This window comes from Pristiophorus japonicus, chromosome 30 (genome assembly GCF_044704955.1).
Source record: "Pristiophorus japonicus isolate sPriJap1 chromosome 30, sPriJap1.hap1, whole genome shotgun sequence".
NCBI classification, from domain to species: domain Eukaryota; kingdom Metazoa; phylum Chordata; class Chondrichthyes; family Pristiophoridae; genus Pristiophorus; species Pristiophorus japonicus.
Genome location: NC_092006.1, coordinates 9,847,137 through 9,873,762, shown reverse-complemented (window position 1 = coordinate 9,873,762; position 26,626 = coordinate 9,847,137). Strand labels below are relative to the sequence as shown.

Here is a 26,626-nt window from a genome sequence, read left to right as displayed (position 1 = left end):
GGGCAGTACTGAGGGAGCGCCGCACTGTCGGAGGGGCAGTACCGAGGGAGCGCTGCACTGTCGGAGGTGCAGTACTGAGGGAGCGCCGTGCTGTCTTTTGGATGAGACATTAAACCGAGGCCCCGTCTGCCCTCTCGGGTGGATGTAAAAGATCCCACGGCCACTATTGGAAGAAGAGCAGGGGGAGTTCTCCCCGGTGTCCTGGGGCCAATATTTATCCCTCAACCAACATCACTAAAACAGTTGATCTGGGTCATTATCACATTGCTGTGTGTGGGAGCTTGCTGTGTGCAAATTGAGCTGCCGCGTTTCCCACAATACAACAGTGACCGCACTTCCAAAAAGTACTTGCTTGGCTGTAAAGCGCTTTGATACGTCCGGTGGTCGTGAATGGCCGTATAGAAATGCAAGTCTTTCTTTCTTTAACTCACATTATATTCCATTCGCTCGCATTTTGTCAAACTGCTTCAGCATTATCTTAACGTACTCCGTGGCTGTTTGAGATACTTTCACTGCCTTAGGAATGTGACTTGGAAAAAAAAATGCATTCTGTCCCCCTCCTTCAGTCTTCACCATTGTTCTTCCGAATGCCTCGACTTGCCATGGGCCCAGCTTTGCAGGTAAGAGGCCAGATTTTGTGGCAAGGGTAATGGCGAGGCCAATGGCGCTCACCGTAAACACGTAGATCAACCTCCAGCGGCATGCTGGAACGGAGGCCCCGACCGATGAGAATCCATCAGCGGCAAGTCGGGGCAATAAAAGGAGTGGCGAGCGGCCCAGGGAGCAGCATGGAGGCCCGCCACGACAAGGTACAGCGCGAGCTGGTGCAGGAGGGTGACGGCAGCGAAGAGTGATGTCACCAAGGTCCAGATCGGTGATTGGAGCGTGGGCAGATACAGCAGGAGCGGCGAGATTGGGGCAAAGGAGCGGCGAGAGATTGTAGAGGGACATGATCATAGAAACATAGAAAATAGGTGCAGGAGTAGGCCATTCGGCCCTTCGAGCCTGCACCACCATTCAATATGACCATGGCTGATCATACAACTTCAGTACCCCATTCCTGCTTTCTCTCCATACCCCTTGATCTCTTTAGCCGCGATCTCTCACTGCTCCTCCGCCGCAAACTTTCGTCGCTCCTCCGCCACAAAGATCGGAGCCCAGGGGAGGCATGAATTCGGGGCCAGGGACACAGGGGCAACACGGGCCAGCCCACACTGCGATGTGTGTGCGCACTAGGCCCGTGCAGCAGAGCTGGTCTCCAGGCGTCCTGGTTAACCCTTGCCACTGGACCAAGACCTCGCTCCGTCAAGCCCGTGTGGTGGCTGGTGTACAACGGTCACCCCACGTTAAAAAAATCCACCCACAGGCAGCTTCCACCCTTCAGGATGTAGTTCGGGATCTTCTTTTGAAACACCTGTGAACTCCTTTTTTTTGGTGTGGGAGCAAGTCATCCTCGTTTTGAGGGACCGCCTACAATGATGATGATGGACATGCGCAGTTAAAACACACAGCCGAGGAAGCTGCTGCCCAGAACCAGGGGGTCACACAGTCTCAGGATAAGGGCTCGGCCATTGAGGACTGAGATGAGGAGGAATTTCTTCACTCAGAGGGTGGTGAATCTTTGGGATTCTCGGCCCCAGAGGGCTGTGGAGGCTCAGTCGTTGAGTATATTCAAGGCTGAGATCGGTAGATTTTTGGATGTTAAGGGAATCGAGGGATCGGGCGGGGAAGTGGAGTTGAGGTCGAAGATCAGCCGTGATCATACTAAATGGTGGAGCAGGCTCGAGGGGCCGAATGGCCGATTCCTGCTCCTATTTCTTATGTTCTAAAAAGAAAATAAGAGCTGACATTTCTAGAGTGGCTTTCACGACCACCGGACATCTCAAAGCGCTTTATAGCCCTTGAAGTACTTTTTTTGGAGTGTGGTCACTGTTCTAATGTGGGAAACACAGCAGCCAATTCACGCACAGCAAGCTCCCACACACAGCAATGTGATAATGACCCAGATCATCTGTTTTAGTGATGTTGGTTGAGGGATAAATATTGGCCCCAGGACACCGGGGAGAACTCCCCCTGCTCTTCTTCCAATAGTGGCCGTGGGATCTTTTACATCCACCCGAGAGGGCAGACGGGGCCTCGGTTTAACGTCTCATCCAAAAGACGGAGCCTCTGACAGTGCGGCGCTCCCTCAGCCCCGCCCCTCTGACAGTGCGGCACTCCCTCAGCCCCGCCCCTCCGACAGTGCAGCGCTCCCTCAGCCCCGCCCCTCCAACAGTGATTTAACGTCTCAGAATTAAGGTGATCGGCAAAAGAACCAGAGGCAACACGAGGAACAGTTTTTTTTCAAGGAGTGATTAGGGTTTGGAATGCGCTGCCTGATAGGGTGGTGGGGACAGATTCAATAGTCGCCTTCAAAAGAGAATCGGATGAAGAAAAAAAATTGCAGGGTTATGAGGAGAGAGTGGGGGAGTGGAACTAATTGCTCGATGGGCCGAATGGTTTCCCTCTGTGCTGCACTATTTTACGGCTAAAGGAATCAGGGGGTATGGAGAGAAAGCAGGAATGGGGTACTGAGGTGAATGATCAGCCATGATCATATTGAATGGTGGTGCAGGCTCGAAGGGCCGAATGGCCTACTCCTCCTATTTTCTATGTTTCTATGATTCTATTCTCGTGTTTTAGTGCATGTAGCACTTCAGCTATCAATGTGACGTCTGTAGTCTAAATATAGTACGTCCAAGTACATGCTGCAGGGCAATAAATCAGCATGCTTAAAAGGCACCACGATGTTATCACGGAAAACCCTGAGCTGCGTTGCTGCAACAAAACGTCCCTTTTACAGCACCTCCCAAACCCGTGACCTCTACCCCCTAGAAGGACAAGGGCAGCAGGCGCATGGGAACACCACCACCTCCATGTTCCCCTCCGAGTCACACACCATCCCGACTTGGAAATATATCGGCCGTTCCTTCATCGTCGCTGGGTCACAATCCTGGAACTCCCTCCCCAACAGCACTGTGGGAGCACCTTCACCACACGGACTGCAGCGGTTCAAGAAGGCGGCTCACCACCACCTTCTCAAGGGGCGATTAGGGATGGGCAATAAATGCCGGCCTTGCCAGCGACGCCCACATCCCAGGACTGAATTTTTTTTAAAGAAGCTTTAAGTTCAAGGCAGTAAAACTCGCTTGCCTGATGAAGAAATCCATGTTAATTCAGCTAAATGAGACATTCCTTGATATTTGTCATTGAAACAATAGTACCAAACATTCCAAGGTTGAAAAGTTGAGGAAGATAAGCAAAGACATCCATTTCGATGTCGCCTTTCACGGCCACTCTACGTCCCAAAGCGCTTTACAGCCAATGAAGTACATTTTGAAGTGTAGTCACTGTTGTAATGTAGGAAACGCAGCAGCCAATTTGCGCACAGCAAACTCCAATGCGCAGCAGTGTGCTTTAGTGGTGATGTTTGAGGGATGAATCTTAGTCAACCCCTCCCCCCCCCCGCTCTTCTTCCAGATAGTGGCCGTGGGATCTTGTACGTCCACCTGAGAGGGAAAACGGGCCTCGGTTTAATGTCTCATCCGAAAAATGGCCCCTCCGACAGTGCGGCCCTCCCTCAGCACCGCCCCTCCGACAGTGCGGCCCTCCCTCAGCACCGCCCCTCCGACAGTGCGGCCCTCCCTCAGCACCGCCCCTCCGACAGTGCGGCCCTCCCTCAGCACCGCCCCTCCGACAGTGCGGCCCTCCCTCAGCACCGCCCCTCCGACAGTGCGGCCCTCCCTCAGCACCGCCCCTCCGACAGTGCGGCCCTCCCTCAGCACCGCCCCTCCGACAGTGCGGCCCTCCCTCAGCACCGCCCCTCCGACAGTGCGACCCTCCCTCAGCACCGCCCCTCCGACAGTGCGGCCCTCCCTCAGCACCGCCCCTCCGACAGTGCGGCCCTCCCTCAGCACCGCCCCTCCGACAGTGCGGCCCTCCCTCAGCACCGCCCCTCCGACAGTGCGGCCCTCCCTCAGCACCGCCCCTCCGACAGTGCGCCCCTCCGACAGTGCGGCCCTCCCTCAGCACCGCCCCTCCGACAGTGCGCCCCTCCGACAGTGCGGCCCTCCCTCAGCACCGCCCCTCCGACAGTGCGGCCCTCCCTCAGCACCGCCCCTCCGACAGTGCGGCCCTCCCTCAGCACCGCCCCTCCGACAGTGCGGCCCTCCCTCAGCACCGCCCCTCCGACAGCGCAGTGCGGCCCTCCCTCAGCACCGCCCCTCCGACAGCGCAGTGCGGCCCTCCCTCAGCACCGCCCCTCCGACAGCGCAGTGCGGCCCTCCCTCAGCACCGCCCCTCCGACAGCGCAGTGCGGCCCTCCCTCAGCACCGCCCCTCCGACAGCGCAGTGCGGCCCTCCCTCAGCACCGCCCCTCCGACAGCGCAGTACGGCGCTCCCTCAGCACCGCCCCTCCGACAGCGCGCCATCTCTCACTGGGAGCACCGGGAATGTCGACCTAGATTTTTGTGCTCAAGTCTCCGGAGTGGGTCTGGACCTTGTGACTCCGAGGCGTGAGTGCTACTATCTGATTCGTGGAAAATCAAGGGGTAGTGATCTGGTGATGCCTGGCTATTATGGATCTGTAGATTGGAGCAGGTAAGGGGTCCTGTATTTTCATGTCTTTGGCAAGCAATGAGTTAAGAATAAGAGCTGGTTGTGGTGTGTCGTGACTTCACTGCAGAGTATGGAGTATGTGTCAGACACAGTTCAGTGTACAGTTGGGTACATCAGTTTACAGTGACAGAATGGTTAATGTCTTGGGTGGAGCACTTCATCAGAACTCCGGCTTTATACAACCCTGTCCTGGCATGTTCCTCTGAGCCTTGTTTATTTTGCATTTGGACGCACACACTCGCTTTCCTCTGTCCGGAAAATGCAGTCTGCGCTGAGGAGTCAAATGAGCTTTTGCGGCTGAATAGATTGGAGATAATCTGATGGTGGTGTTTGTTTTCGCGTTTGGCAATCTATTACTTATCCCCTGCCGTCGTGCTTAATTAACTCGACTCTGTACGGGAGCAAAGGAGGCTTTCCTGATGTTGACGGCAGTGCGTAACAGGAGCCAACTCTGAATCCTAGCCTCTGTGACATCTATCCACAACTGGCCTCCGCATTCCTGAGGTTGGGAAAGGGAGAGAAATACGCTTCTTGGTCACTCTACAGTGCTCCCTGCTGGCAGGTGAGGGGGTGTGCATGTTGAGGATAGAATCTGGCCTGGTCAAATGTTGGTTGGAGTATAAGAGTAAAGCAGTCTTAATGCAATTATGGTGAGACCACAAATGTACAGTGTGTACGGTGCACAGTTTTGGTCGTCTTACCTAAGGAAGGATATACTTGCCTTAGAGGGAGTGTAACATAGGTTCACTACACCGATTCCTGGGATTGGTGGGGAGGAGGGGGGTGGAAATTGTTGTATGAGGAGAGATTGAGGAGACTAGGCCTATATTCACTGGAGCTTAGAAGAATGTTTGCAGATGACGCTAAACTGGGTGGCGGTGTGAGCTGTGAGGAGGATGCGAAGAGGCTGCAGGTGACTTGGACAGGTTAGGTGAGTGGGCAAATGCATGGCAGATGCAGTATAATGTAGATAAATGAGAGGTTATCCACTTTGGTGGCAAAAACAGGGAGGCAGAATATTATCTGAATGCTGACAGATTAGGAAAAGGGGAGGTGCAACGAGACCTGGGTGTCATGGTACATCAGTCATTGAAAGTTGGCATGCAGGTACAGCAGGTGGTGAAGAAGGCATGTTGGCCTTCATAGCGAGAGGATTTGAGTATAGGAGCAGGGAGGTCTTACTGCAGTTGTACAGGGCCTTGGTGAGACCATACCTTGAATATTGTGTATAGTTTTGGTCTCCTAATCTGAGGAAGGACATTCTTGCGATTGAGGGAGTGCAGCGAAGGTTCACCAGACTGATTCCCGGGATGGCAGGACTGACCTGTGAAGAAAGACTGGATCGACTAGGCTTATATTCACTGGAATTTAGAAGAATGAGAGGGGATCTCATAGAAATATATAAAATTCTGACGGGACTGGACAGGTTAGATGCAGGAAGAATGTTCCCGATGTTGAGGAAGTCCAGAACCAGGGGTCACAGTCTAAGGATAAGGGGTAAGCCATTTAGGACCGAGATGAGGAGAAACTTCTTCACTCAGAGAATTGTGAACCTGTGGAATTCTCGACCACGGAAAGTTATTGAGGCCAGTTCATTAGATATATTCAAGAGGGAGTTAGATGTGGCCCTTATGGCTAAAGGGGTCAAGGGGTATGGAGAGAAAGCAGGAATGGGGTACTGAAGTTGCATGATCAGCCATGATCATATTGAATGGTGGTGCAGGCTCGAAGGGCCGAATGCCTACTCCTGCACCTATTTTCTCTGTTTCTATGAGAACTGATCTCATTAAAACGTATAAATTTCTTGCGGGACTTTTTTTTATTTGTTCATGGGATGTGGGCATCGCTGGTAAGGCCGGCATTTATTGCCCATCCCTAATTGCCCCTTGAGAAGGTGGCTGGTGAGCCGCCGCCTTGAACAGCTGCAGTCCGTGTGGTGAAGGTGCTCCCACAGTGCTGTTAGGGAGGGAGTTCCAGGATTGTGACCCAGCGACGATGAAGGAACGGCCGATATATTTCCCAGTCGGGATGGTGTGTGACTCGGAGGGGAACGTGGAGGTGGTGGTGTTCTCATGCGCCTGCTGCCCTTGTCCCTCTAGGCGGTAGAGGTCGTGGGTTTGGGAGGAACTGACAGGGTAGATGCAGGGAGGGTGTTTCCCCCGGGCTGGGGAGTCTAGAACCAGGGGTCACACAGTCTCAGGATAAGGGCTCGGCCATTTAGGACTGAGATGAGGAGGAATTTCTTCACTCAGAGGGTGGTGAATCTTTGGGATTCTCTGACCCAGAGGACTGTGGAGGCTCAGTCGTTGAGTATATTCAAGGCTGAGATCGCTAGATTTTTGGACTCTCAGGGAATTAATAGATATGGGGATCGGGCGGGAAAGTGGAGTTGAGGTCGAAGGTCAGCCACGATCGTATTGAATGGCGCAGCAGGCTCGAGGGGCCAAATGGCTGACTCCTCCTAATTCTTAATGTTAACTGTTTCCAGCATTGTCTGTTGAGAATTGTGGAAATACGAAGCAGAATAAGAGCAGTAATGTGTAAACCATCCCCTGAACTTGAAGTTTGTATAGAAAACCTTCTGAATTCCAAGCTACATGCTTATTATAAATGTTGCAAAACCCATAATACAGCACTTTGTGAATCGGCTGATTCTGGACCGCACTCCGTCATTTGGCAAATATTTGTTTTAATAATCGGTTCTGCTGTTTGCCGAGAGCTTGTGCGACACCCAGTGCTGCTGACCAGAGAAAGAGATTTTAAAAAGTGACCTTTGGAATCGGCCGTCAGTTAAATATTCACAGAAGCGGCACAATGTGTAAGGCAGGGGGACGTAACGACACAAGTCAGTTAATTACGCCCACCGACATTCACTGTCGAAGTTTGCACAAATAGCCATTGGGGTGAGCTGCTGAAAATGTTCAGTGCACTGGCGATCAACTGTTCCGACGCTCTCCTGGCCAGCCTCCTCCCTTCTACCCTGCGTAAACTTTAGTTCATCCAGTGCTCATCCAAATCCTAATTCGCCAATCACCCTCCCCTCCCCCTGACCTACACTGACACCCAGTCCAACAACACCTCGATTTTAACGTTCTCACCCTCGTTTTCAAATCCCCACTTGGCCTCACCACTTCCCCACCTCTGTCACCTCCAACAACTCTCTCAGCTCTCTGAGCTCCGCCAATTCTGCCCTCTTGCGCATCCCCCCGATTTCCATCGCTTCACCATCGGTGACCGTGCCTCCAGCTGCCTGGGCCCCAAGCTCTGGAACTCCCTCCCTAAACCTCTCCTCCTTTAAGACGCTCCTTAAATCCTATACCACAGTGTCAGCAGTGGCTCAGTGGGCAGCACACACGCCTCCGAGTCCGAAGGTTGTGGGTTCAGGTCCCACTCTAGGGACTTGAGCACAGAAAAAACAATCTAGGCTGACACTCCAGCGCAGTGCTGTCGGAGGGGCGGTGCTGAGGGAGCGCCGCGCTGTCGGAGGGGCGGTGCTGAGGGAGCGCCGCGCTGTCGGAGGGGCGGTGCTGAGGGAGCGCCGCGCTGTCGGAGGGGCGGTGCTGAGGGAGCGCCGCGCTGTCGGAGGGGCGGTGCTGAGGGAGCGCCGCGCTGTCGGAGGGGCGGTGCTGAGGGAACGCGGCGCTGTCGGAGGGGCGGTGCTGAGGGAGCGCCGCGCTGTCGGAGGGGCGGTGCTGAGGGAGCGCCGCGCTGTCGGAGGGGCGGTGCTGAGGGAGCGCCGCGCTGTCGGAGGGGCGGTGCTGAGGGAGCGCCGCGCTGTCGGAGGGGCGGTGCTGAAGGAGCGCCGCACTGTCCGGGAGTTCGTTGAAGAGGCGGGAGTCCGGGGTTGGAGGCCTATACTATGTGGGAAGTCAGGGACGCTTCCAGTGTCCCTGACGACTACGTGTGCGGGAAGTGCATCCGCCTCCAGCTCCTGATGGACCGCATTGCGGAACTGGAGCTGCGGATGGATTCACTCTGGAGCATCCACGATGCTGAGAATGACGTGAATAGCGAGTTGGTCTCACCGCAGGTAAAGAGTACACAGTCAGATAGTAAATGGGTGACCAACAGGAAGAGCAGTGCAAGAAAGGGAGTGCAGGGTCCCCTGCAGTCATCCCCCTGCAAAAAAGATACACCGATTTGGGTACTGTTGAGGGGGATGACTCATCAGGGGAGGGTAGCAGCAGCCAAAATCATGGCACCGTGGGTGGCTCTGCTGCACAGGAGGGCAGGAAAAAGAGTGGAAGAGCTTTAGTGATAGGGGATTTGATTGCAAGGGGAATAGATAGGCGTTTCTGCGGCCGCAGAGACTCCAGGATGGTATGTTGCCTCCCTGGTGCAAGGGTCAAGGATGTCTCGGAACAGGTGCAGGACATTCTGAAAAGGGAGGGTGAGCAGCCAGTTGTCGTGGTGCACATAGATACCAACGATATCGGTAAAAAATGGGATGAGGTCCTTTGAGACGAATTTAGGGAGCTAGAAGCTAAGTTTAAAAAGTAGGACTTCAAAAGTAGTAATCTCAGGATTGCTACCAGTGCCACGTGCTAGTCAGAGTAGGAATCGCAGGATAGCCCAGATCAATACGTGGCTTGAGGAGTGGTGCAGCAGGGAGGGATTCAAATTCCTGGGGCATTGGAACCGGTTTTGGGGGAGGTGGGACCAGTACAAACTGGGCGGTCTGCACCTGGGCAGGACCGGAACCAATGTCCTAGGGGGAGTGTTTGCTAGTGCTGTTGGGGAGGAGTTAAACTAATATGGCAGGGGGATGGGAACGTATGCAGGGAGACCGAGGGAAATAAAATGGAGGCAGAAGCAAAAGATAGAAAGGAGAATAGTAAAAGTGGAGGGCAGAGAAACCCAAGGCAAAAAACAAAAAGGGCCACATTACAGCAAAATTCTAAAGGGGCAAAGTGTGTTAAAAAGACAAGCCTGAAGGCTCTGTGCCTCAATGCGAGGAGTATTCGGAATAAGGTGAACGAATTAACTGCGCAGACAGCAGTTAACGGGTATGATGTAATTGGCATCACGGAGACATGGCTCTAGGGTGACCAAGGCTGGGAACTCAACATCCAGGGGTCTTCAACATTTAGGAAGGATAGGCAGAGAGGAAAAGGAGGTGGGGTATCGTTGCTGATTAAAGAGGTAATTAATGCAATAGTAAGGAGGAACATTAGCTTGGATGATGTGGAATCGGTATGGGTGGAGCTGCAGAATACCAAAGGGCAGAAAACGCTAGTGGGAGTTGTGTACAGACCACCAAACAGTAGTAGTGAGGTTGGGGACAGCATCAAACAAGAAATAAGGGATGTGTGCAATCAAGGTACAGCAGTTATCATGGGCGACTTTAATCTACTGGTAGAAATGCGGTGGAGGAGGATTTCCTGGAGTGTATTAGGGATGGTTTTCTAGACTAATATGTCGAGGAACCAACTCGAGAGCTGGCCATCCCAAACTGGGTGATGTGTAATGAGAAGGGACTAATTAGCAATCTTGTTGTGCAAGGCCCCTTGGGGAAGAGTGACCATAATATGGTAGAATTCTTTATTAAGATTGAGAGTGACACAGATAATTCGGAAGCTAGGGTCCTGAATTTAAGGAAAGGTAACTTCGATGGTATGTGGCATGAATTGGCTAGAATAGAAGAGCAAAGGATACTTAAAGGGTTGACGGTGGATAGGCAATGGCAAACATTTAAAGATCACATGGATGAACTTCAGCAATTGTACATCCCTGTCTGGAGTAAAAATAAAACGGGGAAGGTGGCTCAATCGTGGCTAACAAGGAAAATTAAGGAGAGTGTTAAAGCCAAGGAAGAGGCGTATAAATTGGCCAGAAAAAGCAACAAACCTGAGGACTGGGAGAAATTTAGAATTCAACAGAGGAGGACTAAGGGTTCAATTAAGAGGGGGAAAATAGAGTACGAGAGGAAGCTTGCAGGGAACATAAAAACTGACTGCAAAAGCTTCGATAAATATGTGAAGAGAAAAAGTTTAGTGAAGACAAATGTAGGTCCTTTGCAGTCAGATTCAGGTGAATTTATAATGGGAAACAAAGAAATGGCAGACCAATTGAACAAATACTTCGGTTCTGTCTTCACGAAGGAAGACACAAATAACCTTCCTAATGTACTAGGGGACAGTGGGTCTAGTGAGAAGGAGGAATTGTATTAGGGAAATTGATGGGATTGAAGGCCGATAAATCCCCGGGGCCTGATAGTCTGCATCCCAGAGTACTTAAGGAAGTGGCCCTAGAAATAGTGGATGCATTGGTGATCATTTTCCAACAGTCTATCGACTCTGGATCAGTTACTATGGACTGGAGGGTAGCTAATGTAACACCACTTTTTAAAAAAGGAGGGAGAGAGAAAACGGGTAATTAGAGACCAGTTAGCCTGACATCAGTAGTGGGGAAAATGTTGGAATCAATCATTAAGGATGAAATAGCAGCGCATTTGGAAAGCAGTGACAGGATCAGACCAAGTCAGCATGGATTTATGAAAGGGAAATCATGCTTGATGAATCTTCTGGAATTTTTTGAGGATGTAACTAGTAGAGTGGACAAGGGAGAACCAGTGGATGTGGTGCATTTGGACTTTCAAAAAGCTTTTGACAAGGTCTCGCACAAGAGATTGGTGTGCAAAATCAAAGCGCATGGTATTGGGGGTAATGTACTGAGGTGGATAGAGAACTGGTTGGCAGACAGGAAGCAGAGAGTCGGGTTAAACGGGTCCTTTTCAGAATGGCAGGCAGTGACTAGTGGGGTGCCGCAGGGCTCAGTGCTGGGACCCCAACTCTTTACAATATACATCAATGATTTGGATGAGGTAATTGAGTGTAATATCTCCAAGTTTGCAGATGACACTAAACTGGGTGGTGGTGTGAGCTGAGGGGGGAACGCTAAGAGGCTGCAGGGTGACTTGGACAGATTAGGTGAGTGGGCAAATGCATCGCAGATGCAATATAATGTGGATAAATGTGAGGTTATCCACTTTGGTGGCAAAAACGCGAAGACAGAATATTATCTGAATGGCGGCAGATTAGGAAAAGGGGAGGTGCAACGAGATCTGGGTGTCATGGTACATCAGTCATTGAAGGTAGGCATGCAGGTACAGCAGGCGGTGAAGAAGGCAAATGGTATGTACCCTTCATAGCGAGGGGATTTGAGTATAGGAGCAGTGAGGTCTTACTGCAGTTGTACAGGGCCTTGGTGAGGCCTCACCTGGAATAGTGTTAGTTTTGGTCTCCTAATCTGAGGAAGGATGTTCTTGCTATTGAGGGAGTGCAACGAAGGTTCACCAGACTGATTCCAGGGATGGCTGGACTGACATATGAGGAGAGACTGAATCAACTGGGCCTTTATCCACTGGAGTTTAGAAGGATGAGAGGGGATCTAATAAACGTTTAAGATTCTGACGGGATTGGACAGGTTAGATGCGGGAAGGATGTTCCCGATGTTGGGGAAGTCCAGAACCAGGGGACATAGTCTTAGGATAAAGGGGTAGGCCATTTAGGACTGAGATGAGGAGAAACTTCTTCACTCAGAGTTGTTAACCTGTGGAATTCCCTGCCGCAGAGAGTTGTTGATGCCAGTTCATTGGGTATATTCAAGAGGGAGTTAGATATGGCCCTTATGGCTAAGGGGATCATGGGGTATGGAGAGAAAGCAGGAAAGGGGTACTGAGGGAATGATCAGCCATGATCTTATTGAATAGCGGTGCAGGCTCGAAGGGCCGAATAGCCTACTGCTGCACCTATTTTCCATGTTTCTATGTTTCTATGTCGGAGGGGCGGTGCTGAGGGAGCGCCGCACTGTCGGAGGGGCGGTACTGAGGGAGCGCCGCACTGTCGGAGGGGCGGTACTGAGGGACTGTCGGAGGGGCGGTGCTGAGGGAGCGCCGCAATGTCAGAGGGGTCGTACTGAGGGAGTACTGCACTGTCGGAGGGGCCGTCTTTCGGATGAGATGTTAAACCGAGGCTCCTTCTGCCCCCTCGGGTGGATGTAAAAGATCCCGGGGCCACTATTGGAAGAAGAGCAGGGGGAGTTCTCCCCGGTGTCCTGGGGCCAATATTTATCCCTCGACCAACATCACTAAAACAGATGATCCGGGTCATTATCACATCGCTGTGTGTGGGAGCTTGCTGCGGGCAAATTGAGCTGCCGCGTTTCCCACATTCCAACAGTGGCTACACACCAAAAGTACTTCATTGGCTGTAAAGCGCTTTGGGAGTGTGGTGTTAGTGGAAGGCGCTATGCAACGTGAAATGCAAGACATTCTTTTTACCTCTTTGACCAAGCTTTTGGAAATCTGCCCCACTGCCTCCTCCTGTGGCTCGGTGTCACATTATGTCTGATAATCGCTGCTGTCAAGCGTCTTGGGACATTTTACTATGTCATAGGCGCCGTATAAATTCGAGGTGTTGTTGGCGTGGGGGCCAGCTCTTGTTCTGGATTCTCCACAGAACAACTTTGGTTTATTTCGTTCATTTAACGTAGCAAAACGACCCAAGGCACCTCACAAGCAATACCAATAAAACTTTTTTAACCGCGCCATGGCTGTCCAATCATAATCCAGAGTTTTGGGGAGGGGGGGGGATGGGACCGGGGAGACGGCTGGAAGATAAAAAGCGAGATGTTCTGAGCTAATTGAACCAAGAAATGTGCCTGCAATTAATTTATTGCCTGAGGAAGTTATGATGAACCTTTATAAAACACTGGTTCGGCCTCAACTTGGAGTATTGTGGGCGCCGCACTTTAGGAAGGATGTGAAGGCTTTAGGGAGGGCGCAGAAAAGATTTACGGGGATGATTCCAGAGATGAGGGACTTGAGTTACGTGGATAGACTGGAGAAGCTGGGGTTGCTCTCCGAACAGAGGAGTTTGAGAGGACATTTGATCGAGGTGTTCAAAATCGTGAAGCACCTGGACAGAGTAGATAGAGAGAGACTGTTCCCATTGGTGGAAGGGTCGAGAGCCAGAGGACACGGATTTAAGGCGATTGGCAGAAGAACCAAAGGTGACGCTGAGGATAACCATTTTTATGCAGCGAGCGGTTAGGATCTGGAATGCGCTGCCCGAGAGGGCGGTGGAGGCAGACTCAATCGTGGTTTTCAAAAGGGAATTGGATAAGTCCCCGAAGGAAAATAATTTGCAGGGCTACGGGGAAAGGGCGGGGGAGTGGGACTGGCTGGAGTGCTCTTGTAGAGAGATGGCACGGGCTCGACGAGCCCAATGGCTGCCAGGTGAGGCCGCACCTGGAGTACTGTGTGCAGTTTTGGTCACCTTACTTAAGGAAGGATATACTAGCTTTGGAGGGGGTACAGAGATGATTCACTAGGCTGATTCCGGAGATGAGGGGGTTACCTTATGATGATAGATTGAGTAGACTGGGTCTTTACTCCTTGGAGTTCAGAAGGATGATGGGTGATCTTATAGAAACATTTAAAATCATGACAGGGATAGACAAGATAGAGGCAGAGAGGTTGTTTCCACTGGTCGGGGAGACTAGAACTAGGGGGCACAGCCTCCAAATACGGGGGAGCCAATTTAAAACCGAGTTGAGAAGGAATTTCTTCTCCCAGAGGGTTGTGAATCTGTGGAATTCTCTGCCCAGGGAAGCAGTTGAGGCTAGCTCATTGAATGAATTCAAATCACAGATAGATAGATTTTTAACCAATAAGGGAATTGAGGGTTATGGGGAGCGGGCGGGTAAGTGGAGCTGAGTCCACGGCCAGATCAGCCATGATCTTGTTTAATGGCGGAGCAGGCTCGGGGGGCTAGATGGCCTACTCCTGTTCCTAATTCTTATGTTCTTATGTTATATGTTCTTCTGCGCTCATTTTATAACGCTCTCTGTTTAACTTTTTTCCTTTAACTGAATGTGTCTTCCTGTACCTCCATGTACCATCCATGGACTCTGCACTCTATCACCGCTCCTAATATACATTTGCTGAAACTAGATTGACTCCTGGGATGAGCGGGCTGCCCTTCGAGGAGAGATGAGTTGATTGGGCCGATATTTTCTGGAGTTTAGAAGAATGAGAGGTGATCTCATTGAAACGTATAAAATTCTTCGAGGGATTGACAGGATAGATGCAGGGAGGGTGTTTCCCCCGGGCTGGGGAGTCTAGAACCAGGGATCACACAGTCTCAGGATAAGGGGTTGGCTATTTAGGACTGAGGTGAGGAGGAATTTCTTCACTCAGAGGGTGGTGAATCTTTGGGATTCTCTGCTCCAGAGGGCTGTAGATGCCCGGTCATTGAGTATATTCAAGGCTAAGATCGGTAGATTTTTGGATATTAAGGGAATCGAGGGATATGTATAGTAAGGACATGTTAGGCATGATCTTAGAATGAGGGGCCGCCCATTTAAAACAGAGCTGAGGAGAAATTTATTCTCAGAGGGTTGCAAATCTGTGGAATTTGCTGCCACAGGGAGCTGTTGAACTATTGTGGACATTGTATAAATTTAAGACAGAAATAGACAGTTTCTTAAACGATAAGGGGATAAGGGGGCGGGCAGGGAAGTTGAGTCCATGATCAGCCATGATCTCATTGAATGGCGGAGCAGGCTCGAGGAGCCGATGGCCTACTCCGCCTAATTCTTGCGTAAAGTGTTTTTTCTCTCTCTCTCTTTTCCCCCCCCCTCTTGATTTCACAGTATCCGCCACCCGATAGTTCCTCACCCGAATGGCTCTGTGTGACTCTCAACCTGGTGCTGGGCTGGGCCTGGGTTTGATCACCTCGAGCTCACTGTGTGACTCTCGACCTGGTGCTGGGCTGGGCCTGGGTTTGATCACCTTGAGCTCAGCTGTGCCCCTGTGGGGGAGGGCCATGGAGAGGCTGTGCCGTCCCCACAGAGAGGGAGTTGGTACAAGGCTGCACACATATTCACACGTTTTAAGAACATAAGAAATAGGAGCAGGAGTCGGCCATTCGGCCCCTCAAGCCTGCTCCGCCATTCAATACGATCATGGCTGATCCGATCATGGACTCGGCTCCACTTCCCTGCCCGCCCCCTTATTCGTTAAGAAACTGAATATTTCTGTCTTAAATATATTCAATGTCCCGGCTTCCACAGCTCTCTGAGGCAGCGAATTCCACAGATTTACAACCCTCTGAGAGAAGAAATTTCTCCTCATCTCTGTTTTAAATGGGTGGCCCCTTATTCTAAGATCATGCCTAATATGTCCTTACTATACAGTATAAATGCGCACAAGGCCCATACTAGAGAGAAGGTCACTCTGTGACCAGTTACCTTTATTACCAAGAACTCAAGAGCCAGGCGGTGGGTGGAGCTTCCCCTTTTATACCGGAAAGTCCAGGTTCGGAGTGTCTCCCACAAGTTCGTCCCCTGTGGTCAGTGTTCTCAAGGTGTATAACTTAGGACAGCTTATACATGGGTTACAATGACAGTTGAATACATGACACTGCCCTCTAGTTCTAGTCTCTCCCATCAGTGGAAACATCCTCTCTGCATCCACCTTGTCAAGCCCCCTCATAATCTTACACGTTTCGATAAGATCACCTCTCAATCTTCTGAATTCCATTGAGGAGGGCTTCTTTACGCAGAGGGTTGTGGGGATCTGGAACTCGCTGCCTGGAAGAGTGGTGGATGCAGAAACCCTCACCACTTTTAAGAGATGGTTGGATGGGCACTTGAAATGCAGCAACCTGCAGGGTTACGGACCTAGAGCTGGTAATTGGGATTAGACTGGATGACCTTTTGTTGGCCGGTGCAGATATAACGGTAAGTACTGCAGGGAATCGAATACGGCCAGGGTGATCTGGACTAGTGTCGATCGCCTGGATGGGTTGGAGAGGAATTTTCCCAGATTTTTTTCTCCCTAAATCAGCCGGGGTTTTTAATCGGGTTTTTGCCTGTCCCAGGAGATCCCATGGCTCCGGTTGGGGTAGAGTGTAGAATGTTTCAGTGTAAGGGGTGTCGCAGTTGTGTGGGGCGGACTGGTTGGGCTGGGTGCTCTTTGCCTTTCCGTCATTGTTCATGGGTTTATATGTAACCTTCAGGGCTGCTGACCGAGGGCCGTGCGGCTCTTTGTCGGCCGGCGCGGACACAATGGGCCGAGATGGCCTCCTGCACTGTAGATTTCTGTGTTTCTGTGCTTCGCACTCCAGGGACTTGAGCACATAAACCCAGACTGGCACTCCTGGTGCGGTACTGAGGGAGTGCCGCACTGTCAGAGGTGCCGTCTTTCAGATGAAAGAGAGAAAGAAAGACTTGGATTTATAAAGCGCCTTTCGTGACCACCGGACGTCTCAAAGCTGCTTCACAGCCAATGAAGTCACTGGTGTGTAGTCAATGTTGTAATGTGGGAAACATGGCAGCCAATTTGTGCACAGTAAGCTCCCACAAACAGCAATGTGATGATGTCCACCTGAGAGGGCAGACGGTTTAACATCTCATCTAAAAGACCGCCCCTCCGGCAGTGCGGCGCTCCCTCAGCGTCGCCCCTCCGGCAGTGCGGCGCTCCCTCAGCGCCGCCCCTCCGGCAGTGCGGTGCTCCCTCAGCGTCGCCCCTCCGGCAGTGCGGCGCTCCCTCAGCACTGCACAGCTCTCTGGGGCAGAGAACTCCAAAGATTCACGACCCTCAGGGAAGAAATTCCTCCTCATCTCCATTCTAAATGTGCGACCCCTTATTCTGAAACTATGTGCCCCCTAGTTCTCGACTCCCCCCACGAGGGGAAACATCCTCTCTGCATCTACCCTGTCCAGCCCCCTCAGAACATGTTTCAATAAGATCACCTCTCATTCTTGTAAACGAGTACAGGCTGAACCTCAGCAAAACAGGTGATCTGGATCATTGTCACATTGCTGTCTGTGGGAGCTTGCTGTGTGGGAAACAGCTGCTTTCCACATGACTGCACTTCAAAAAGTGCTTTATTGGGCTGTGAAGCGCTTTGGGACGTCCTGAAGTTATGAAAGGCGCTATAGAAATGCAAGTCTTTCAGTCGAAAGCGGGTTTGAGATTCCCAGCCCGAGTCCGGACAGGAGATCAGATCTGTCTCCACCAGCTGGTGCTTGCCTGCTCTGCTAGTCTCCGTGCTGTGAAAAAGCAAGGAGTTTACCAACTGGGCCATTGGCTGAGCAGTGAGCCTTTCTGGAAAAGCATTGCAGCCCTGCCCATGGAAAAGCCCGCGCGCGCTATGATTGAAACCACTTGCCCTGCTTTGCCGGAGACCTCTTCCACGTTTACACTGGGATGCGAGCATTTTATTCCTGGACCAGGTCCAGCTCTCGTCTGGTCCCTTCGGAAAGAAAGGGAGATGTTGTAACATTTGTTTGGTAACTCATCGAGGCCAGAATACTGTTCTGGGTACGCAACTGTAATTCAATATCGCTGCAGTCACAAATCGCCAAAGCTGACTTGTGTCGGGTCCAACATGCTGTTATGCGATATATTTTTTTGGAGTTGCGTTTATGACCGAGTGGGAGGGAGGGTGGGGTGGGGTGGGGGGGGTCCCCGGTCTCGTGATCAGCTGCCATATGATGTTTGTGCATCTGTTACTTCAGAGAAGACAAGGCTGCAACAAAGTGAGACTTGTGCTGTGAACAGCTGTACCTCGAACCACTTGTGTGCTGCATTTAACCGTCATGGGAGATTATCAGGTCGGTCCGCTTGTTGCAAATTCCTTTCCCCTGCGGTTGGAGGACAAGGTTCTCTAATGCACCCTTTTTTTTTTCCCTCCCCGTTCCCTTCAACAACAAAAAAAAAAACTTGTCGGGACATTTAAGGATGAGTCTGCGCTCGGCTTTATTGTACAGTCCCAAGTTGCAGGCTTGCACAAAATGAACGCGTCCAGTTGCGAAGGATCCTTGCATCAGCTGTGGGCGCTTTTTTGCGTGTGTGTGTGTGTGTGTGTGTGTTTTAAACTGCATTCTCAGTTTTTATTTAACGTTGTATTTCGAGAGACGGCAGCTCTGCCAGCGGAGGGTGCTCCCTCGGTGTCACCCCTCCGACAGCGGGGCGCTCCCTCGCTGCCACCCCTCCGACACCGGGGCGCTCCCTCGGCGCTTACATGAGTGCATCGCGATAATCTAGCTTCGTGGCGTGGCTGTGTGTCTGTGCTGGGAGCAGTGCGGATTTAAGGGTGGAAGCAGTTGATTTCTTGGTCTCCGGGTCGTGGAATTTGATGGAGGGTTGTCTATTGGTGGTTCTCGAGACTTGACTATACCAACGCACTCCTGGCTGGCCTTCCACCTTCTACCCTATGTATACTCGAGGTGATCCAAAATCCGACTGCCCTTGTCCTAACTCGCAGCAAGTCCCGCTCACCCATCACCCCCTGTGCTCGCTGACCTACATTGGCTTCCAGTTGAGCAATGCCTTGATTTCAAAATTCTCATCCTTGTTTTCATATCCCTCCCTGGCCTCCCCTCTCACTCCCTATCTCCTCCAACCTTCTGACTCCGAGGCAAGAGAGTTCTACCCACCGCCACAGCTGACACGAGTCATCGACTGAGCCTCCACAGCCCTCTGGGGCAGAGAATTCCAAAGATTCACCCCCCTCCCTCTGAGTGAAGAAATTCCTCCTCATCTCAGTCCTAAATGGCCGACCCCTTATCCCGAGACTGTGTGACCCCTGGTTCTAGACTCCCCAGCCCGGGAGAAACATCCTCCCTGCATCTACCCTGTCAAGCCCTCTCGAGACCACCTAAACTCTTGGAGAATATAAGAAATAGGAGCAGGAGTAGGCCATACGGCCCCTTGAGCCTGCTCCGCCATTTTATACGATCTTGGCTGATCTGATCATGGACTCGGATCCACTTCTGCCCATTCTACTCAATCCCTCCTCATAGGACAACCCTCTCATCCCAGGGATCAGCCTAATGAATACTGGCGTCCTGCATCCCCTCTAAGGCAAGTATATCATTCCTTGGGTAAGGAGACCCAAACTGTGCGCAGTGCTCCAGGTGTGGTCTTCCCCAAAGCCCCTGTACAATTGCAGCAAGACCTCCTTTACTCCAAGTGCCAACCTGAGCCCTTTGGCCTTCCTTATTGCTTGCTGTAGCTGCATGGCAAAATTGTTGGCGACTGATTGGAGCCGGTGCCAGGTTGCGAGACGTCAAGGGCCAGCCACGCAACCGACACTGATCCAGTGTGCAGTGTAAAAGCAACCAGATCCCGAGTCCTGATCAGAAGAGGGCTTCCCTAAAATGTTAATCTGTCTCGTTTCCCGATTTTGACGGAACTGGCACAGACACAGTGGGCTGAATGGCCTCTTCCCCGTGCTGTAAGATTCAACCCTGTGAGCTGTTTTTGAGCAGCAGCGTTCGCAGTTTCTGCCCTTATTTTGCTAAGTTTTAATTGCTTCCAGTTGTCCTTCCGTTGAGTATCCCAGCGACGCACCCTCTTGCTCAACATTTCCGAATGTATTTCAGCAGTGGATGCTAGTGAGTCTTTGTTTGATTAGTGGGGGAAGAAAGGGTTTCGCTCGATCCACATGTCGCATTGCCAACACCCAGCTCCTTCCTCTGTTAGAGGCGCCGTCTGCTCTCGTGGACGTAAAAGATCCCACGGCTGCTATTGCAAGAAGAGCAGGGTGCGGGGGGAGTTCTCCCCCCCCGGTGTCCTGGGCCCAATATTTATCCCTCCATCTACATCACCAAAACAGATGATCTGGGTCATTACCCCATCGCTGCTTGTGGGAGCTTGCTGTGTGCAAAATGGCTGCCGCGTTTCCCACAATACAACGGCGGCTACGCTTCAAAAAGTGCTCTATTGACTGTGAAGAGCTTTAGGACGTCCGATGTTCGTGAAAGGCGCTATAGAAATGCAAGTCTTTCTTTTGGCCGCCTCTGCAGTCAGACTGCCGGCCGCCCATCACGTCCTGGAATAGCTGCAATTTCCTCCCGAAATAAAGTTCAAGGTGTGTAATGGGACTGACGCTGGCACTAAACAGGGAGGTTCCTGGTGTCCGATTAAGCTAAACTACAGGCTTCAGAAAATACATGTTCATTTACATCGAATGTCTCGCACAGGAACACGTCATTCGGCCCCAGCGCTCCATGCCGGGGTTTATGCTCCACACCAGCCCCCTCCCACCCCTCTCCATCTCACCTCCATCCCCATATCCTTCTATTCCCTTCTCCCTCATGTGTTTATCCAGCTTCCCCTTAAACGCATCGATACTATTCGCCTCAACCCCGCCCTGTGGCAGCGAGTTCCACATTCTCAACGCTCTCTGGGTAAAGAAGTTTCTCCTGAATTCCCCCGATGGATTTATTAGTGACTGTCTGATATTGCAACATTGCCACATTACAACAGTGACTACACTCCAAAACTGCTTCATTGGCTGTAAAGCACTTTGAGCCATCCAGTGGTCACGCAAGGCGCTATATAAATACAAGCCTTTTCTTTTTATGGCCCCGAGTTTTGGTCTCCCCCACAAGTGGAAACATCATCTCCACATCCACCTTATGGAACCCCTGCATAATCTGAAAGACCTCCAATCTGGTTACCCATCAGCCTTCTCTTTTCTAGAGTGGTTGCTAAGGGCCGGGGGTGGGGGTGCGGTTGCTAAGGGCCGGGGTGGGTGCGGTTGCTCGGGGGCGGGTGTGCGGTTGCTAAGGGCTGGGGGGGGTGGGTGCGGTTGCTAAGGGCCGGGGGGGGGGGGATGCGGGTTGCTCAGGGCCGGAGGGGGGGGGGGGTGCAGTTGCTAAGGACCGGGGGGGGGGGGGTGCGGTTGCTAAGGGCCGGGGGAGAAGGGGGGGGCGGTGCAGTTGCTAAGGGCCGGGGGGATGCGGTTGCTAAGGGCCGGGGGTGGGGTGCGATTGCGGTTGCTGAGGGCCGAGCCGGGGGGGGAGGTGCGGGGTGCGGTTGCTAAGGGCCGGGGGGGGGTGGTGGTTGCTAAGGATCATTTCAGACCGCGCCAGCAATGCCCATTAATTCAAGTAGAGAACTTGCATTCACACAGCGCTTTTCACATCTCTGAAACATCCCAAAGCCGTGCAGTCACAGTTGTTCTGAGAGCAACCGCAGCCGCCAATTTGCTTACAGCAAGGTCCCACAAACGGCGATGAGGTAAATGTTTTGGTGGTGATGGTTAAGGGATAAATGTTAACCAGAACTCGGGATGCAACCCCATACCCCAACCCTGCTTTTCTTCCAATCGTGGCCGCAGGGTCAGAGAACAGGACAGACGGGGCCTCGGTTCAACGTCTCATCCAAAAGCTGGTCCCTCTCGTGGTGCAGCGCTCCCTCAGTACTAGCACTGAAGTCATAACATAATAGGAGCAGGAGTAGGCCATACGGCCCCTCGAGACTACTCCGCCATTTAATACGATCATGGCTGGTCCGATCAGGGACTCCGCTCCACTTCCCTGTCCGCTCCCCATAACCCTTTATTCCCTTATCAGTTAAGAAACATAGAAAATAGTTGCAGGAGCAGGCCTGCACCACCATTCAATATGATCATGGCTGATCATGCAACTTCAGTACCCCATTCCTGCTTTCTCTCCATACCCCTTGATCCCTTTAGCCGTAAGGGCCACATCTAACTCCCTTTTGAGTATATCTAACGAACTGGCCCCAACAACTTTCTGTGGTAGAGAATTCCACAGGTTCATAATTCTCTGAGTGAAGAAGTTTCTCCTCATCTCAGTCCTAAATGGCTTAACCCTTATCCTTAGACTGTGACCCCTGGTTCTGGACTTCCCCAACATCGGGAACATTCTTCCTGCATCTAACCTGTCCAATCCCATCAGAATTTTATATGTTTCTATGAGATCCCCTCTCATTCTTCTAAATTCCAGTGAATATAAGCCTAGTCAATCCAGTCTGGCTTCATATGTCAGTCCTGCCATCCCGGGAATCAGTCTGGTGAACCTGTCTTAAGAAACTGTCTATTTCTATCTTAAATGTATTCAATGTCCCAGCTTCCACAGCTCTCTGAGGCAGCGAATTCCACAGATTTACAACCCTCTGAGAGAAGAAATTCCTCCTCATCTCAGTTTTAAATGGGCGGCCCCTTATTCTAAGATCATGCCCCCGAGTTCTAGTCTCCCCCATCAGTGGAAACATCCTCTCTGCATCCACCTTGTCGAGCCCCCTCATAATCTGATACGTTTCGATAAGATCACCTCTCATTCTTCTGAATTCCAATGAGTAGAGACCCAACTCCTCAACCTTTCCTCATAAGTCAACCCCCTCATCCCCGGAATCAACCGAGTGAACCTTCTCTGAACTGCCTCCAAAGTCACGGTCACGATTAGGTGCTCGACTAGCAAGGCTTGTCCCTGAGTCATCTGACTCGGATGACCATGCAATCATTGAGCTAAGGTGACACACAATTATTACTAAAATATCAGCAAGTGTATCGTTGTCTTGTAATTGAAGGAAGAGAGTTATTCATCGTTGACTCACCGTGCAGTGTCTGATTCCCTCTGCGTCAAGTCTGTAGTGTTGCACAGGGCGATGACAAACATGGTAACAGTTAACAGCTGTTGATGAGACAGCGTTAGACTAGACTTGGCTGTCACAGTTACTAAGGCAGTGTCTATTATGCAAACTTCCATTTTCTTTTGACCTCGCAGTGCTCTGCCAAAGCTGTGTGCGAGTACTTACCCAGTTGCTGACCTCCGTAGACTGGCTGGTTTTTCCGACACGTCCCTGTTCCGACGCGTTTTCCAACTCCCAACAGGCCCGGCACTGAAATTTGCAGCAAAGGTAACACCACAAGACTTTAAGCTTCTTCACAGCCGTGCATTCCTGTCGAGTGTCGGCTGCGGCTCCGTGGGTAGCACCAGAGCCTTGAGCCCATAATCCAGGCCTACATGCCCAGTGGCGGTACTGAGAGAGCGGCGCACTGTCGGAGGAGCAGTACTGAGAGAGCGGTGCACTGTCGGAGGGTCAGTACTGAGGGAGCGCCGCACTGTCGGAGGGGCAGTACTGAGGGAGCACCGCACTGTCGGAGGGTCAGTACTGAGGGAGCGCCGCACTGTCGGAGGAGCAGTACTGAGGGAGCGGCGCACTGTCGGAGGGTCAGTACTGAGGGAGCGCCGCACTGTCGGAGGGGCAGTACTGAGGGAGCACCGCACTGTCGGAGGGTCAGTACTGAGGGAGCGGCGCACTGTCGGAGGAGCAGTACTGAGAGAGCGGCGCACTGTCGGAGGGGCAGTACTGAGGGAGTGCCGCACTGTCGGAGGGTCAGTACTGAGGGAGCACCGCACTGTCGGAGGGTCAGTACTGAGGGAGCGCCGCACTGCCGGTACTGAGGGAGCGCCGCACTGTCGGAGGGGCAGTACTGAGGGAGCGCCGCACTGTCGGAGGGGCAGTACTGAGGGAGTGCCGCACTGTCGGAGGGTCAGTACTGAGGGAGCACCGCACTGTCGGAGGGTCAGTACTGAGGGAGTGCCGCACTGTCGGAGGGTCAGTACTGAGGGAGCACCGCACTGTCGGAGGGTCAGTACTGAGGGAGCGCCGCACTGTCGGAGGGTCAGTACTGAGGGAGCGCCGCACTGTCGGAGGGTCCGCACTGTCGGAGGGGCAGTACTGAGAGAGCGGCGCACTGTCGGAGGGTCAGTACTGAGAGAGTGCCGCTCTGTCGGAGGAGCAGTACTGAGGCAGCGCCACACTGTCGGAGGGTCAGTACTGAGGGAGCACCGCACTGTCGGAGGGTCAGTACTAAGGGAGCGCCGCACTGTCGGAGGGTCAGTACTGAGGGAGCGCCGCACTGTCGGAGGGGCAGTACTGAGGGAGCGCCGCACTGTCGGAGGGGCAGTACTGAGGGAGCGGCGCACTGTCGGAGGAGCAGTACTGAGGCAGCGCCACACTGTCGGAGGGTCAGTACTGAGGGAGCACCGCACTGTCGGAGGGTCCGCACTGTCGGAGGGTCAGTACTGAGGGAGCGCCGCACTGTCGGAGGGTCAGTACTGAGGGAGCGCCGCACTGTCGGAGGGGCAGTACTGAGGGAGCGCCGCACTGTCGGAGGGGCAGTACTGAGGGAGCGCCGCACTGTCGGGGGGGGCAGTACTGAGGCAGCGCCGCACTGCCGGAGGGGCAGTACTGAGGGAGCGCCGCACTGTCGGAGGGGCAGTACTGAGGGAGCGCCGCACTGTCGGAGGGTCAGTACTGAGGGAGCACCGCACTGTCGGAGGGGCAGTACTGAGGGAGCGCCGCACTGTCGGAGGGGCAGTACTGAGGGAGCGCCGCACTGTCGGAGGGGCAGTACTGAGGGAGCGCCGCACTGTCGGGGGGGCAGTACTGAGGCAGCGCCGCACTGTCGGAGGGGCAGTACTGAGGGAGCGCCGCACTGTCGGAGGGGCAGTACTGAGGGAGCCCCGCACTGTCGGAGGGGCGGTACTGAGGGAGCGCCGCACTGTCGGAGGGGCGGTACTGAGGGAGCGCCGCACTGTCGGAGGGGCAGTACTGAGGGAGCGCCGCACTGTCGGAGGGGCAGTACTGAGGGAGCACCGCACTGTCGGAGGGGCAGTACTGAGGGAGAGCCGCACTGTCGGAGGGGCAGTAATGAGGGAGTGTCGGAGGGGCGGTACTGAGGGAGCGCCGCACTGTCGGAGTGGCAGTTCTGAGAGAGCGCCGCACTGTCGGAGGGGCAGTACTGAGGGAGCGCCGCACTGTCGGAGGGGCAGTACTGAGGGAGCACCGCACTGTCGGAGGGGCAGTACTGAGGGAGAGCCGCACTGTCGGAGGGGCAGTAATGAGGGAGTGTCGGAGGGGCGGTACTGAGGGAGCGCCGCACTGTCGGAGTGGCAGTTCTGAGAGAGCGCCGCACTGTCGGAGGGGCGGTACTGAGGGAGCGCCGCAATGTCGGAGGTGTCGCCTTTCACATGAGACATTAAACCGAGGCCCCGTCTGTCCCCTCAGGTGGATGTAAAAGATCCCGGGGCCGCTATTGGAAGAAGAGCAGGGGGCGTTCTCCCTAGTGTCCTGGGCCCAATATTCATCCTTCAACCAACATCACTAAAACATGATCTGGGTCATTATCACATTGCTATGTGTGGGAGCTTGCTGTGCGCAAATAGGCTGCCGCGTTTCCCACAATACAACAGTGACGACATTCCAAAAGTACTTAATTGGCTGTGAAGCGCTTTGGGACGTCCGGTGGTCGTGAAAGACACTATATAAATGCAAGTCTGTCTTTCTTTAGTTATTTTCCCCTCTCCCTTGTTTTGCTCCTATTTTAAATGCTGTTGGTCTTTAATATCTTCCTGTACTGGGCTTGGGCCAACGACCTGAAATGTCCATTTCTGTTTCTGCACCAGACAGTGCCTATCGTGCTGGGTTATTCCACTCCTTTGTCCTCTTCAGACTTCACTACTCCCAACGTACTCCTGGCTGGCCTTCCATCCCCCACCCTCCATAAACTCCAGCTCATCGAAAACTCCTGCTGCCCCGTGTCCTAACTCGCACCCAGTCCCACTCACCCATCACCCCCTGTGCTCGCTGCCCCGTGTCCTAACTTGCACCGAGTCCCGCTCACCCATCACCCTGCTGTGCTCGCTGCCCCGTGTCCTAACTCGCACCGAGTCCCGCTCACCCATCACCCTCCTGTGCTCGCTGCCCCGTGTCCTAACTCGCACCGAGTCCCGCTCACCCATCACCCCCTGTGCTCGCTGCCCCGTGTCCTAACTCGCACCGAGTCCCGCTCACCCATCACCCTCCTGTGCTCGCTGCCCCATGTCCTAACTCGCACCGAGTCCCGCTCACCCATCACCCCCTGTGCTCGCTGCCCCGTGTCCTAACTCGCACCGAGTCCCGCTCACCCATCACCCCCTGTGCTCGCTGACCTGCATGGGTTCTCATTCCGGCAAGGCCTCGATTTAAAAAAAATCCTCATCCTTGTTTTCAAATCACCTCCATGGCCTCTACACCCCTCCCTATCTCTGAAACTCCCTCCAGCCCCACAACCCACGACATGTCTGCGCTCCTCCAATTCTGCCTCTTGAGCATCTCTGATTATAATCGCTCCACCATTGGCGGCCGTGCCTTCAGCTG

At 52.9% G+C, this 26,626-nt stretch overlaps 1 protein-coding gene across 4 annotated transcripts in view; it reads left to right on the top strand.

The window, feature by feature from the left end:
* shc1 (SHC (Src homology 2 domain containing) transforming protein 1) overlaps positions 1 to 26,626 on the top strand; it is a 159,007-nt gene that overhangs the window by 15,184 nt on the left and 117,197 nt on the right. The window contains exon 1 of one of the 4 annotated variants that reach the window (XM_070868658.1): positions 23,212 to 23,338. The exons of the other annotated variants lie outside the window; for them this stretch is intronic. The gene's annotated coding sequence lies outside the window, so the exon portion shown is untranslated. Of the gene's footprint in view, positions 1 to 23,211; positions 23,339 to 26,626 lie in introns of those variants that run through there. 4 annotated transcript variants of the gene reach the window in all.